Source organism: Stigmatopora argus, chromosome 9 (genome assembly GCF_051989625.1).
Source record: "Stigmatopora argus isolate UIUO_Sarg chromosome 9, RoL_Sarg_1.0, whole genome shotgun sequence".
In the NCBI taxonomy this organism is placed as follows: domain Eukaryota; kingdom Metazoa; phylum Chordata; class Actinopteri; order Syngnathiformes; family Syngnathidae; genus Stigmatopora; species Stigmatopora argus.
Window position 1 is genome coordinate 18,807,203 of NC_135395.1, and position 15,994 is coordinate 18,823,196.

The 15,994-nt window shown below is 43.6% G+C and overlaps 1 long non-coding RNA gene across 1 annotated transcript; it reads right to left on the minus strand.

Annotated features, from left to right (window-relative positions):
• Nucleotides 1-1,714: 1,714 nt before the first annotated feature.
• LOC144082656 (uncharacterized) lies at nt 1,715-4,567 on the minus strand. The gene is made up of 3 exons (XR_013303292.1): nt 4,105-4,567; nt 3,723-3,862; nt 1,715-2,223 (listed from the first exon to the last, which is right to left on the minus strand). It is a non-coding gene; the product is annotated as an uncharacterized LOC144082656 (long non-coding RNA).
• Between the last annotated feature and the right edge of the window lie 11,427 nt (nt 4,568-15,994).

The window sequence follows — 15,994 nt, forward strand, 5'->3', positions numbered from 1 at the left end:
CATAAAATTTTTGCACTTATCTGTCTGCCAGATATTCATTGGATGCCTCTTGATCCGTGATGCCCACACAAAAGCTCAAGTGCACTGTAAGTGCGCTTTAGCCATTCTGAAAAGATGGCCGGGATTCAGCCAACGTGTACTTGCGCAAGTCGAAATAATCCAGGGAAAGAAATGAGGCTAACTATCCCAATATCGGGAGGACTGCCAAGAAAATGGCTTTTCTGCGAGCCTATATGATTTGATTTTAACAGCTCATCCGACGGCACCTGAATTCTCCTCTGGGAGAATTATGAATCCGGAATCGTGCCCGATCAACGGGTCGGCGTCGTGGCGGACGGACGACGTCATCGGCCAGTGAACGTGCGTGTTGCATACGTGTGTGTGGGTGTAAATGCTGAGATGGAGGAACATTATAAAGCACTTAGAGTGCAGGTTGGGGGGAAAGGTGGTGCACAAATGCAGCTGCTGCGAAAAAGGTAAGTGAACTCTTACAAAAAGCTTTGCATTGAGACTCCTTTTTATTACCAGATTACTTTTGCCAACTCAGAAGAGCGGTGAAAAGACCGCTGGCGTAATTGGGAAATCTACCGCGGGTGGATATTACTCATATTGCCATCTGCGAAGAGATTAAGATGGCTTTACTTTGCTGCTTTTCAAAACTCAAACCCATTATTATTAGAATTCAACCCATTTCCCCAAAAAATACCGGAAAAATGGCCACTTGAAAAATGAGTAAAAATCTGTTTTTTATCTGTCTTTTCCATTGTTCTTGACCTGAGGCTCACAAAGGGGTGCCGTAGCCTATCCCGGCCAACTGTGGGCACCAGGCGGGAGACACAACCTAATTGCAGGACAAAATAAAAATATTAAAAAACTATAAATGGTCTTATAGACTTGAATGCAATGGAACAGCTAAAAATCTTCAATCTTTTTGAAATAGCTTTTTTTTAAGTAAGAGGAGATATTTTATACCAGAAACTAGAGACAAGTTATTGGGAGGAGTGATTATTTTTTTAAGAGCAGTAATGTCAGCGTCATTGTGGTTAAAAACTATAAATTGTCTTATAGACTTGAATGTAATGGAACAGCTAAAAAATGGCTTTTCAATCTTTTTGAAATTGCTTTTTTTTAAGTAAGAGGAGATATTTTATACCAGAAACTAGAGACAAGTTATTGGGAGGAGTCATTTTTTTTTTTTTTTAAGAGCAGTAATGTCAGCGTCACTGTGGTTAGCATGAAATTCAGTGTACATTTTGTTTGATAGAGCAAAAGCCATCCATCCAAATTATAGCAAACACTTTTGAAAATGGATGGACGGAGGGACATTTTCATCCCCCGTCCCTTTGGAAGCAATTAGTTTTGAGCTCTGAGCTTTTACCTTCTTGAAAAAAGGCCAAGAAAAGAACCAGCGCGTCTCTCTCCATCCAGCAAATGCGGCGCACGCGTGGCCGAGCCGCAGAGGACACCAGGCTTGTTTTCAGGGCCGACCGCGGGCGACGGCGGCGGCGTTAACGAGCCAAAGTGATTGAAGGTCCTAATTCGTCCGGCTTCTCCGAACACCGGCGGATCTTTTCTGACATGCTCCTCGCCGGCCGAGCCAAATGGATCCAAAAGAAAGCTGGTGGGAGCCACAGAAGAAAATGATGTTGTAGAGTTGCGGCAATGTCACGCCGGTTTCCGGGCTGCCACCGTGATGAATTGCACTTTGGGAAACTTGTCCCGCATTGCTTTTATTTCTCTGGTCTGGCCATCTCGCGTCACCTTGTCAAATCTCCCACTTACACCAGACATCCGTTCTCAAATTCTCGTTTTTCTTCTCTCCGAGGTGGCGTGCCTCACGTTTTTACAGAGTTTCACCTCTTCTGGTCACGCCGGACCAAACTCGGAAGGATATAAAATACGACCCGGGGGGGACATTTTATGAGGAGATGACGTTGTGCAATTTGGAGATGAGGCTTTTCGCAGGATGAGTTGCTTGTTGCAATTGGCGACCTTGCGATCTCGCAGCTTAAAGCCGTTCGCTTTTGTTTTCCCCAGTTTGTGAGGCTCGCTTCGTTTATTGGCCGCAAATTGCACTGACTTGCCAGCGTGCGCTCTTCTGGACCAGCTGTGATAATGGAACACTCACTTGTATTTAATCCTTCCGTTGACTTCTTTGGTTGGATCATTTCCAGGCGAGGCGAGGGGGGGCTGGGCAAAGACGGCCCCAAAACCTGCCCCAAGCTGGGAAAGAACCCAAAACAAAATGAGAAAGTTTCCCCAATACTGATTAAAGCCGTCCACGCCGCAGCCTTCCGGAGCGGAGCGCCGTTATCGCAATTTTACACGTGCGTCTCTTCTTGTGCGCGGAGGTCAAGGCTAAGGTTAGAGGCAATTCTCCAATAACTTGAGTCTAATCAGACTTTGAGAGAAACAGCGTTTTGAATAACCCGATGGAACTTACGGCCCATTTCAAATAGGCTCTATCTCGGGGAGCCGCGGGAACCGGCCCGTGGCCGCCCGCCGCTACGTCGGAAAGCCGATCTGTCGTCGGCCCCCGGCGCAAAAGTTGGCCCTCGGGACCCTTGGGAGACGACGGACGTCGCGGGGTGGGGGGGCGTCTGGTTTAAGCACTTGCGGGGTGAGCATTTGGTACTCGGTTGTTTGGTCGCCGGTCTTTTGGTCGCCCGGAAGGTGAGTGATAATGACCATTTAAATCGTTGCTCAAATTCCCTAAATACACACTGCGAATTATTATTTAGTCATACTTAATGCCCTATTAATTATTAGGCTAAAGAAAAGCTCCAAATTTCCCATACTTTTATTGTGTTTTGTTGGAGAACTTGTTAAGACCCTTAATGACGTCGCTTCTTAAAAGGGACAACGCATGCTCTTCTACACTCGCACGTCGGCTCAGTGAAACTGCTCATGGCCATTGTTGGCTTTTATTGATGCGTAGACCGTGTTGTTTTACCTTGTTTTATCGCCGGTCTTTTGGTCGCCCGTTGTTTGGGTCCGGGCGACCAAAAGACCGGCGACCAAACGACCACACACGGAGCATTCTGCGGCAAGTCGACCTCGGCGCTGCCTACCATCTTGTCTTGTTGCTGACAGAAACCCATTTCTCGTTAACAGTCTGAGGTGTCAAATTAGGGTCAAAACACTGAAAATATTTGGCGAGGAAAAAAAATCGGAGGCCATCTCGTTGGCTTTTGTTCCATGAAATTTGTGCTTTTTGTTTTGCAGCCACTTTCGTAGGCACAGACCATTTCCTATCAATCCACAAGTTGTCGGACATTGCAAATATATTTTTATTTTTTGGGAAAGTCTGAGTCAGGAAAGATGTCATCAGGCGCTCCAAGAAATCATTTTAAGCCGAACTTCAACATTTTCATGATGTTGCGTGTCATTTACCATTAAAAAAAAATCTAACTTCAACTAAAGTTACAAAATAGGCTCATTCAATCTTTTTTTATTGCACAGTATGAGCTGGACTTTTATGCAATGTCAGCATTTTCATTGAGCTACGACACGGAGGAGTTGGAGCCCGACCGCGTGGAGTCCGCCTCGCCAATATTGAGTAGAAGAACGGATCTTTATTGCTGCATCTTCAAGATAACTAGATTAATATGCAGTGAAATCCTGACCTAGCACTCCTCCTTTTATAGTCCGTGTTTTTGTTTTTCTGCATTTTCTACCTTCACTTCACCGTTTCAAGACTGGAGCGGATGCGTACGTCTTACCGTGTTTTGCCCAAGTCCCGCATTCGCTCATCCGAGAAAAGCTACCGCCAGACGGTCGACGTCATCGCCACGTCGACGTCGTCGTGCCTCGGCAACGGCCATACCGAAGGTTGTTAAAGTGGAGCAGAGGGTGACTTGGTCTGTCAAGGGAAAAATAGCAACAATAAAGAAGGCATTGGTGTGCTTCCAATTAAATATTGCCACGGGATGCCTGAAGGCTTTTCTGTTGTTGTATCAGATTTGCAGACAAATAGAAAATAAAAAGAGCCAAAGCAGAAGAAAAAAAAGGAAACAGCATGATTTCTCATTGTTTGTGCTCATTTCATGCGCAGGGAAATGTGCGCTGATAAAGCAGAAGCGGGCGCTGTAATTGAAGGCATACATTTGCACGGATGAGATGGGAGGACGCGCTAATGAGGGGGAGATAAGAGGCAACACCAGCGGAAGGAAACCAGAAAGAAAAAAAAAAGAAACGGCGAGGGGGATTTGCAGCAAATGCAATGTGGGGATGACATAATGGTCCAATTTCACAGGGCTAATAGGGCTGCCTGGGCGTAGGGCCCATTCCGCAATTAGCTTTCCATTCAACGGGCAACACAAAAGAGGACCTCGACCCCAAAAAAATAAAAAAGGGTCTTCTTACCTATTGACACGCTGGCATTTTCTCATTTCCACATCTTTCCGTTGTGTTTCCGGTGCCACGCGTATCGATAATCTGCGCTTAAAGCCTAACTGTGATTCATTTGAAGCAATGCATGTATTAAACAGGAGCAAAACTTGGGCTTTTTAGGAGAAACAATATAGTTGGATACTGACAGGAGTCCTTAACTACCTTCATTAGTGCCGTCAGGTGTGTTTCTGGCCCCGCCCCTTTTAGCTCACCCAAATCCTGGAAAAAAAAGAAATGAAACAGGCATTGTTTTTAAGGATTATTTGCAGATGATGGTGACATTTTGGATTTTTTTGCACCATGTCAGACACTGCAATTCACTCTGTGGGAAAGTTCCAATCTGTCTTTAACTTGTTGCCACTTGGTTTTGTCAAAGCACCACTTTGACAATGTTTATTAGAGCTGAGCTTCAGGGAAAAATAATATTTCTACTGAGATTGCTTTCAAAAGCAGAAGCAATTATGCCAAATGATCCCAAATATGCATGGAGCAAAGCCCCCCCCAAAAAAGCCCCACCACAGTGCATCTCTTTCAGTGTCGTGAATGGCAGCACGTGGTTTTCAATCCAGAATGTGACGTAAGAACGCTCCTACGGGCGGAGGGAGACATGAGTCCACGCACCAGTTAGAAAATGGGTTAAATTGTGAGGAGAAAAAAAAATTCTACAGAGCGAGCAGAGAGGACAAGAAAAGGGAGAAGACATAAAATAAAATAAAAACAGAAACAAGGCTAACATTTTGTAGAATGTGAATGAAGAAAGAAGACGTTAATGCCGGTCTTTTCTTTCCCAATATTTCATCAGTGGGGCCGCCTCTTTGTTCAAACCGCTCTTCTCCTTTGATTGCTTTCCGTGTACATGCTCGCTTCACTTGAAGACGTTGCAAATGTGCCCCGGGTCTTGAAAATATGGCGGCCAGGCCATGGGCCGCCCTTTCAAGTCATCACCCCTTACTGACTTGACGTTGACTGCTGACAAGTTTTCCCACTGAAAACACGGTCTTTAATTAAATCGCCATCCTGCGCGTTCAAAGAGGGTGCCGTGAATAAATAGTGGCTTGCCAGCTCTTGGGGGGGATAAAATAAAAGATAGGGGCCCACCTCGTTGGTGGAGCCGGCCTGCCCGAGAACAGGTGTCAAAGTGGCGGCCCGGGGGCCAAATCGGACCCGTGGCATGATTTTGTGAGACCTGACATAGTAAATGCCGACTTTCTGTTTTAGGATCAAATTCAAATGAAGATTATAGACCTTGTTTTCTTTGACATATTGCCTCAGGCAAAGGGAATATATTGAGGGAGAATTTGCAGAAAAAAAAGACTCAAAAGTCGATGTGTATGTATATGACATATACATATAAACACATACTAAATGTGTATGTGTATATATTTCTGTATATGTCTGTAGTACAATGTTTTTATTCCGTGACGTGTTTGGTCAGGCGATCCAGGCAACAAACTTTCAAGGCACGTGGAATGGCAATCATGAATCGCAAATCTAGTGTTTTGATATTTGATTGATTGGAGGCGGCGCAATAAATTAAGCTTGAAGAGACAAGCAAGATTTAAAAAAAATGGGACAAGTCGCTGGTGGCTGCGTGCTTTTTTTTGTCACCAAAATGGACAGATCTCAATTGCTGGGCTAACAAGCTTTTGTCGGATGACATCCTGCTGGATGCTCATTCCGATCCTACGTTTCAATTTTGCTTTGCAGTTCGGTAACTTGCAAAATGGCAAAAGTACCCCTCGCATCATTTTGTCGACAATTCTTTCGACAAGAGGCTACTTAGTCCTACTCCCAGGTGAAATTTACGTTCTTTCGTTTTTGCAAGATCTGCGGATTTCGATGAAGACAAACAATGAAAATACGAGACGCTACTTGGTTGAACGTACACTACTAGTATTAATTAGCGCGAGCGCCGTAGGCCGTCTTTGATGTTTAGCCTCGGGGGAGCCTCTCTCCCGAGGTTGCACTTCCTCAAAAGTCTTTTTCTGGAATGAGGTCGGACCTAGGGGGCTATTTCTTAAAAAGAAACAAAAAAAATGGGTCAAGCACGTGATGGGGAAAAATACTAAGGATATATTCAAATGTCATTTGTATTGGAAAATTCCCCTGGCCTTATCAGATATGATATTTAAGCGTAGGACTCATTTATTTGCAAATCATGGCGCAGCATCAATGAAAAATGTAACCGGTCTTCACGAAGAGACGACAAGCTGGTTGGGCTCAGCCGTGCTTTTTGTTTACCGCCGTGACGGAGAGAATTAATTAAAAAGTTGAGTCGGGGCAGGCTGGCATTTGTCAATACTTGGAAGTCGAATGGATGCCTAGCTTTGATTTTATTTCTTCTTTTTTTCTGACTTTGTCTATCTCCTTGCCAAAGGGCTTGCTTGACCAGGTTCCCTCAAATAGATTATTTTCTGCCAGGTTTGAGGCAAGACACGCACAGCCCCGAAAGTTGCATTGCTCCAAATTGTCTTACTATCATCAGACAGGAAGTGTGACTGTAGGAAACTATAAAAATGCCACATTCTCACTAACCGCATTTTTTGCCCGGATTCAAGTATTGTTCGGTCTGGATGCATTTTTGGGGGGGACATAGACTGCGCTCACATACACCTATATTTATCGGTCCGCAGTCAATTATTATTTTCCCATCATTTTACAGATATAATTGTTTTTTTGGGGGGGCCTTGAGCGTAATAATTGCCGTTTTTGTAAGCGTGCCATTGACATTCAAACGTTCCTGGAAAATGGACGTCAGCCCAAAAAGTTTTTCTGTCTCTGACTGCAGTTTGAGAAGCTTCCTAGCCGCCAAATCTTTGGTCCAATTGACGTTCGCTTCTCCAATTGTCACCCGGTGACATCGGAGGACAAATGGAATGATTGCTACCCGGCGATTGTGCGGGCGCCGTGGCAATTCCATCAAATTCGGGCGCTCCGGCACTCGAAAGTTTCGCGCTTTGTGCCAATTGACAACGCGACGTCGTGCCAAGTCCGTCGTATGCCGGCTCGACGGGAAAAAAAAAAATCATTACAAAGCAGTCAGCGTGTCATTTAGTTGGCCAACCTTTGACCTTTTGTTTTTCAGCACCAAAAAATGCCCGCTGGAGTCCAACGGGTCAACCAACCGCCTGCTCCAAGGCGATATTCCATCGAAAGGAACATTGATAAAAGATTATCCCAAAGTCTTGCCCACCTCGTACACTGGCGCCTCTATTAACGAAACGCATCGGTTCCAGAAGGGGGTTCCGTAACTTGGATTTTTCGTGAGCGGAGACCGATTTGACATTGAATTAGCGTCCTCCGTTCCACGCTCTTTAATCGTACGGTACGAACAAGCCCCGAACGGGATGCCCGATCCAACGGACGTTTTTCCTCCCGCCATCTAAAACGTTGCCAATTGCAGACTCCCTCCATCACGACGCAGTTTGCCGCCAGCACGAGGAGATGAAGTCATTATTAGTCCATAAACCTCAGCACAACAAGCAGCCCGACTTTGCTCCGCTGCCCGACGTTAGTTTAAAATAAAGTAAACCCGTAAATAATTGCGGCAGTCAATCAGGCGCAACTCTATCTATCTAACCTTTATCTGTCCTCAACGGGGTCACGTGGGCCCGCCGTCCCCCCCGGCTTTCTCCGGCCGCTATTGATCAGTTCTCGCTCGCAGCTGTTGGTTTACACAGATTAATTGATCCCTGTGAGGTGGGGGTGCTGGAGCGGCTTTCCTCTTTGCCATCATCTTATTGCCGTGCAACGAGCACTACACGAAACGAGTGCTTGCACATATTGGAAAATGTACTGAGCCTGAATTGATTCGGGGTGGTCCATTTTGTCCACGTAGCATGCTGTAACCCCCCCTACACACACACACACACACACTCTTTTTGTTAATCAGTTGACTTTGTCCCTGAGCAGAGGTGACAAACTACTGTTTGTTGTGAACGAAATTACAGAGCCGATGGAAGCAGACAGGCCAATCTACCGGCTTTGCTTTACCTTCGGTGTTACTCCTTTTTTGGGCCTAATTTAGAATTGCTGTCCCACCAAGTACAACACGTTCTTTCTACAATGGCCCATTTATTGGTTTAACCCAGGGTTGGGCAAATTTTTCGGCCCGGGGGCCACATTGACTTTAAAAATTTGACAGGCAGGCCGGGTCAGCACAAGATATGATACATATAAAAAATAAAAACTGCATCCGTTAACAGTACATATGAAACACAAACAGAAAAAAAATGACTAAAGTATGAACATACTCATCACTCATCTGGGATTTATGGGGTGCTTTCTTGGTTTTCATCAGACTAAAGGTCTGTTCACACACATATGTAGAGCCAAATAACACCAGAATCCTCTGTGCCATCTTCTGGATGTTTGGAAATTTGAACATGAAGCCTAAAACTCAGAGACTTTGAGGGAGTTGAACTTGTCACATTGGAGATCAATCCGTTCCAACTGCAACTCCTGTGGAACCGTTTCTGGGTCTTGTGAGAAAGGACATGACACCAGCTGTCAATTTTTCCAAAATCACAAAACCGACGGCAGAATTGCTCATGCAGGTCATCCAATGATTTCCTGTATTTTGACCGCATAAAAAACAAAAATATATATACATATATATATAATAATTTGGACAACGTCGGCGGGCCGGATTAAAATGCATAACAGGCCGCATATGGCCCGTGGGCCGTAGTTTGCCCAAAGGTTTTTCAGAGTTGTATGGCCTGTCTCATCTTTTGAATTTAGTCATTTTCTTTTGCAGAAAATGGCCATTTTACGACGGGCGACCATTGCCGGTCAAATGTCACCTTATAATAAAAGAATATTATAAAGGTTCTCGGTGGTCAGGAGGAGGGGGATCTATACAAATTGCTCTTGAAGATTACTTGAGGGCTGATCCATGAAAAACGTCGATTTAAAGTCTGGGAAATACAGTATTTTGTCACGTAACGCTTCAATTAAAATGCTAATCTGCCATAATCTTTTCTTTCCATTAAATACGTCCCGTTTTGCTCAGCGCCGTTGGAATTTGAAACATTAAAGTCCGTCCGGTGGGAAGAAAGACGAACGGGAACGGGAGAGAATGGCGAGCAAAAACAGCCGGCTCTCACTGCTGCAAAAACACGAGAGCAAAGGCTTCCGTGGGAAGTCTGGCTATCTGGACTTGCCAGGCGGGCAAAGGCAGTCACTTTTAAACCTTTTTCTGCTTGTTCTCTTGATTTCCAAGCTGCCTCGCCTCTGTCTTTATCCTGCTCGTTTGGCCTCCCTTGCTTGAAATATGGCAAAGTTGTAATCCCCGTTTTTTTCTCTCAAAGTTCCCCCCCCCAAATCCACTCATCGTTTTAGACCTCAAAATAAATATGGCGAGACGATGCGTCGTTGTAATTTGACGTATAGGTCAGTTGAATTCCCTTGGGAAAAATATGGCGGATTTACTTTACACGATGGACTTCATTTACTGAAAGGTCAGACATTCTGCTCCGTCCTTTCAAAAACAACTCTGCAAGTCAGATTTTTTGGGTTTCCAGATCGAATATTTCATTAGCCTGTGGAGTAAAGTCTATTTTTGACACACAGATTAGATTAGGTTAGATTAGATTAGATTAGATTAGATTAGATTAGATTAGATTAGATTAGATTAGATTAGATTAGATTAGATTAGATTAGATTAGATTAGATTAGGTTAGATTAGCTTAGATTTGCTTAGATTTGCTTAGATTTGCTTAGATTTGCTTAGATTTGCTTAGATTTGCTTAGATTTGCTTAGATTAGATTAGATTAGATTAGATTAGATTAGATTAGATTAGATTAGATTAGATTAGGTTAGGTTAGGTTAGGTTAGGTTAGGTTAGGTTAGGTTAGGTTAGGTTAGGTTAGGTTAGGTTAGGTTAGGTTAGGTTAGGTTAGGTTAGGTTAGGTTAGGTTAGATTTGATTAGATTACGTTAGGTTAGGTTAGATTAGGTAGGTTAGATTAGGTTAGGTTAGGTTAGGTTAGGTTAGGTTAGGTTAGGTTAGGTTAGGTTAGGTTAGGTTAGGTTAGGTTAGGTTAGGTTAGGTTAGATTAGATTAGGTTAGGTTAGTTTAGATAACTTTCATCCCTTATTCGGGAAATTTCATTGTCACAGTAGCAAGAGGGTGAGAATACAGACACAGCAAAAGACATTTTAGACATAAATAAATAAATAAATAAATATATGAATAATAATATAGATGCATTCAACTGTCTTTAATAATAATGCACGGTGATCAAAACATTGCTGATGTGGCCTTCAATAAGAATAATTGTTATTGTCAGTTTGAATATCATTCTTCATTAATTTTTATCTGCATGTGAACTCTATGTCAAGGGGAGAAAAAACATCCGCTCATCTGTCATCAAGAAAAAAAAGGGTGATGAATTTTTCCCATTTTGATTTGTTTTTAAAGAAAATAATGAGCAGTAGCTAATTTGCTTTACAGTCATGTGTGGCTAACCTTTCTGCATCCCTCTGGTCTCATTAAAAAAGAGACGGAAAGAATCATGACTTTGTTATTTATATCAAAAAGCTTCCAAGATGACACACACACAAAAAAACACCTTTGTCCGTGTATTTTTGCCGGTCTCCGTGGCTACGTAAACATGGCCACTTGGAATGAAAATGCCACACTAATTTGATTTAATCTCTCTCGAACGTAAGATTTGTATTATACATTAACATTCCCCCGCGCTCTCGTTAAATGCGGCAAGAGAATGGCGCCACGTAATATCGCATGATGTATCGTCGAATCGGGTCGTCGTCCCTCAACGGATCTGCTTACCTTCTATATTGGTCGATTAAAAATGTTGACTGAGAGCAATATGTTGATGAATTGATTCCGTCCAAGTCATTGAAGCCAATTATCTCCCCAGTCGTCTGGTGCACCTCAAGCGTATCGAGAAATGCGCAACGGGCAATTTTGTCCTCCTGAATGGAGATAAAAGTGCTTCAGAAAATGAATGAATAAAAAACATTTGTCAACACCTCTTTAAATAAAAAAAACAGTCACATCTCCACTATACAAAATAAAAGATAGCATTGTGGATCAACTGGTTTGTTGGGGTTATTCTGGATAATATTATAGATGTATGCATTTGAATGACTTTTGTGTAAGAGTGTCTTTAATTTGAGACTGGGGCAAACTCGAGGTCACCCTCCAGGAAGGCTGGCTCCAGCTTGTTGACGTAACACCTCACCCTCCAAGGACTGTTTACTGGGAGATACACCTCGATGCAACCCAGACACACCCAGATGCAAGTTCGCAATGAAGATCTACGAAGGACTCATAAATTGCTTTGACTGGGACACCGGCAGTTTACCTTATAAAGAAATTATTATGCTTACACTGCAAATTCTTACGCAGGTGTTTTGGTTTCGATCTAATACGAGCAGTTGTTTTTGACCTCAAGGGTGCTATTCGGTTACCTTATGCAATTGTTTTGAATCAGATTACATTAAATGTTTTCACTTATGTGCGACTAAATACAGAGAAGAGGAGACTGCACGTCAGAATGCTCAGGAACGAAGGCGCGTCATGAGGGTATTCTCCTTGCAAGTTGTAATCAGTTCTGTGAACGATATCTTCCAGTTTTAATTAAATATGACTAATAATGATTTAATGGTAGTAATCATTATTCCATCAAGAGTAGTTGTTGATGGAAAAGGGGACTCCTCATATTTCCTGCATGGTTTTGGCTTATAGTCGTGAAGGGGAGCTGGAGCAAATCCCATTTGAATTTGGCAGGCAAACAAACATCACGTGGACAATTTAAGCATTGAATGGAATCGGCTATATTGCCTTTTTCTTTGGGAATATCGTGCTCACTGGCTGCATTCTGGCTGTCATGGCTGCCTTCCTCCCATTCAGTCTCCACGCTTGCAATTGGCAACTTCTCAACGCTGAAGAGCATGAGACGAGAGCAATATTCAAATGTTCCAGGATAGCACGCAGTTTGTGCACGATACAACTCGTGTTTGTTTACAGGCCGAGTTTGAAAGTAAACAAAGAAGTGTTCGTCCAGTACGCCGAAAGATTGGATGGCGGGCACCTCCCGACTGGTTGCTGATTATCGCAAAAGTGGAAACTCCGGCGTGGCCCGAGTCGGGGACTAACGGGACCCGCGGGGCCCGGCCAAGATGACGCCCGCCATTTAAAATGGAGGCAAAGAACGACATAGGTTGGCTTTATGGCCTCGGACTTGCGTAACCTCCACCTTCAAATGCCCCGAACGCCATTAATATTAAAGCGGGCTCCTCCGGGGAGGTCGAGCGCAACCGCCGCCGTCCATCAATCAATCAATCTGCTGTCCGTCCGGTCGTCTCTTTTGTCGGAGCGCGCTTTTCAACCTGGCAAAAATCAGCTCTGGATTTTCCCCCTCGCGCGCTGACATTTATCTCCCGCTTCCACCGACAGCTAATTTAATGCGTTGAAGACGTGAGAGAGAGAGCGAGAGAGAACGAGAGAGAGAGAGAGAGAGAGAGAGAGAGAGAGAGAGAGAGAGTATGAGAGAGAGACATGCTTTTGTCAACAAATGTCATTAACTGACATTATTGGAAAATGAGGGATTTAAAAGAGAATGTGCAAAATGACAGCTTTGCGTGCGTACAATTCGCACTCGTCTGCCTCCACTTAGAATTTACATAAGCCATTCAGAAATTCGCTTTTTCATTCCGAGTACTTGTGCAATTGGATTTTCCATCTTAACCCATTTTTTTTTTCATCCAAAGTGAAAGCCCTGCTAGCAAGTCATCTCGTTTTCCAGAGCATCGGATTCAAACGTCTGCTATCGTGGCTTACATTAAGCAATGTCCTGACACGTTTTTAATAAATCATCATTTTCGACGCATACGAGGTAGAAAGTAGAGAGTAGCCGGGAATTGGTATTAACGTTGCTAAAATTGCAAAGGGGTTACCATTCTTAATATGAGCGATAAAGGCGCGTGATGGCGGATTTGCTCTTTAATTAAACTTTAAATGGCCCTAATATTTCAATAGTGTTGGAAAAATGATCCTTAAATCGATGGTCAGCCTGGAAAAGATCCACTTGATATAATTCTGTGCTCACCACAGACCAAATAGGTAGGAAAGAATATTTTTTTGTCTCGGTACAACGACATTGAAAGTATCGGATTTCCCGGACTAATAAGCTAAATCCCTTGAATAAGAATCATAATGATAAAAATGCATCTCACAGACACTTCATACATTTTTGCAGTGTTTCCCGACTTTTATTGAAGAGCCATGTCAAGAAAGGCCTTTATTCATTATTTGTGGACATTGATTTCGGATGAAAAGTGGCTTTTCAAGTGATTTGTATTAAATTCAAGTACACTTTGTATTATTATTTATCATCTTGAAGCACTGCAATATAACATCCAGCTTTAGTGTTAAGAGTTGGGTTTCTGTTCATTCATTTCAGCCCGATACGTTTCCTTATTTTATGTCGTCTGAAGATAAGCTAAATGACTGCACTTCAAATCTTTGAAAAACTTGAAATACAAATAATCATCTTACTCCAAAAAGAAGAAAAAAATGGCATATGAATGTTCTGCTATTGAGCCGAGCGGCAATAATGAGGCAAATTTCCCCGTGGGGGATTCAAAACAATTCATGTTGTGACCTCCCTCAGCGAGCTGATGTTTTCCTGGCATCTGTTGCTTTGTCTTCCGGCACAATTATGCAAATACTACTTTTTATTTGATTTATTTGAATTTCAACGTGATGGCGGGGGTGCAGCAGGAGAGCCCGACTTTTCCTTGGGAACATCAAGAAAATCCAAACACGCACCAACGCAAGAATACATTATCTTAAACTAAGCCTTAAAAAAAGTGTCAATTCACGAATCGGGGCAGATGACAAAAATGAGTCTTGACATCCCCGTATACAACATCTGCGTAATGCGTCAACACGTATGGCGTCGACATTTTGTTGTCTCCTTCCCTTTCCCAAACGTGAGCCATCAAATTCAACGTGTGCGGTCCATTGGTCGCCGGTCTTTTGGTCGCCGTCTTTTGGTCGCCGTCTTTTGGTCGCCGTCTTTTGGTCGCCGGTCTTTTGGTCGCCCCAACCGCCACAATGGGCGACCAAAAGACCGGCGACCAAAAGACCGACGACAAAAAAAGACCGACGACCAAAAGACCGGCGACAAAACAAGGTAAAACAAGACAGTCTACGCATCAATAAAAGCCAACAATTGCCATGAGCAGTTTCACTGAGCCGACGTGTGAGTGTAGAAGAGTTTGTATGTACATGCGTTGTCCCTTTAAGAAGCGACGTCCGTCAGGGTTAAGACCCCAAGTTCTCCAACATAAAACAATACAAATCCGGGAAATTTTGAGCTTTTCTTGAGCCTAATAATTACTAGGCCATTAAGTATGACTAAATAGTCATTCGCAGTTTGTATTTAGGGAATTTGATCCACGATTTAAATGGTAATTATCAATAACCTTCCGGGCGACCAAAAGACCGGCGACCAAAAGACCGGCAACCAATCGACCGTGTACCTCAAATTCAATGGCCATAAAGAGGCGCTCCCTTGACAGTAATAAAGCAGATTGCACTTTAGTCTGTCTGGCTAACGAACGCGGTTATTTTTAGCTGAGAGAAGCTGGCAGTGAACATTAAAAGCCCAAGCAGCGACGCCACCGAGGACCGGCCGGCCGGCCTCGCGTCTTTGTTTCTCCATCGTTCCTTTGGAATAAATCAAATGCAAAATATTTCCGTCCCCGGAGTGGAACGCCACTCGGCGGACCTGGCGCCACAAAACAAACAAAATCATTTGGGGAAAGCGCCGAAGCCAAACGACAAATGCGCGCGGTGTCTTGGCCGCCGTTCGCCAAAGCGTCTATTTATCACCCAGACATCATCGGGCAGTTTGTTTACTACAAAATGGCGTTCTGAATTAATGATAGGCATTTGATTTTGCAGCCGTGCTTTTCTTTTATTAACCTGTGAGTTTTCAGCCACATCGATTGAAATATTAGGACCATTAAAGGGGCTTCTAAAGGCTTTAAAGTCTTTAAGAAAAGAGCTTACTTGCGTTCAATTGCTGCCAGCCTCCCATTTCAAATGGCTTGGGCGTTCACTCGTCATTAAAAGTCATTGCAATTTGCAGCGGAAGGACGAAAATACTTTTGTTTGTACCGTAAATGATGGTGGAAGGCTTTCCCGAGCCACATGGCGAGCGTTTCCGTGTGGCGAGATCATCGTTAGCCTTGGCACGGCGTCGCCAGGTAAGCCTTCGCCGTCCCATTCCTAATAGAAAGCTCACCCGGTCGCATTGGAGATTTAGGACACGGCTGGAATAAAAAGAAAGACGTGATGAAAATACTGGAGTGTTGATACTGTGTGTGTGTGTGTGTGTGTGTGTGTGTGTGTGTGTGTATGTCGATTACCATGCCGACTGACGCCCTTTCTGTGCATTCAAGCTTGGCCTTGATGGCCTCAGCGGCCCACCCTTCTTTTTTTGGGTCTGTGTCTGGAGCAACAGAAGCATACCAAGGCTCAAGGATGGACTAAACCAATGTTATTTTGCTTGAATATCACATTTTTTTAATACTTGAACAGTCTTCCAAGGACAAATAAATG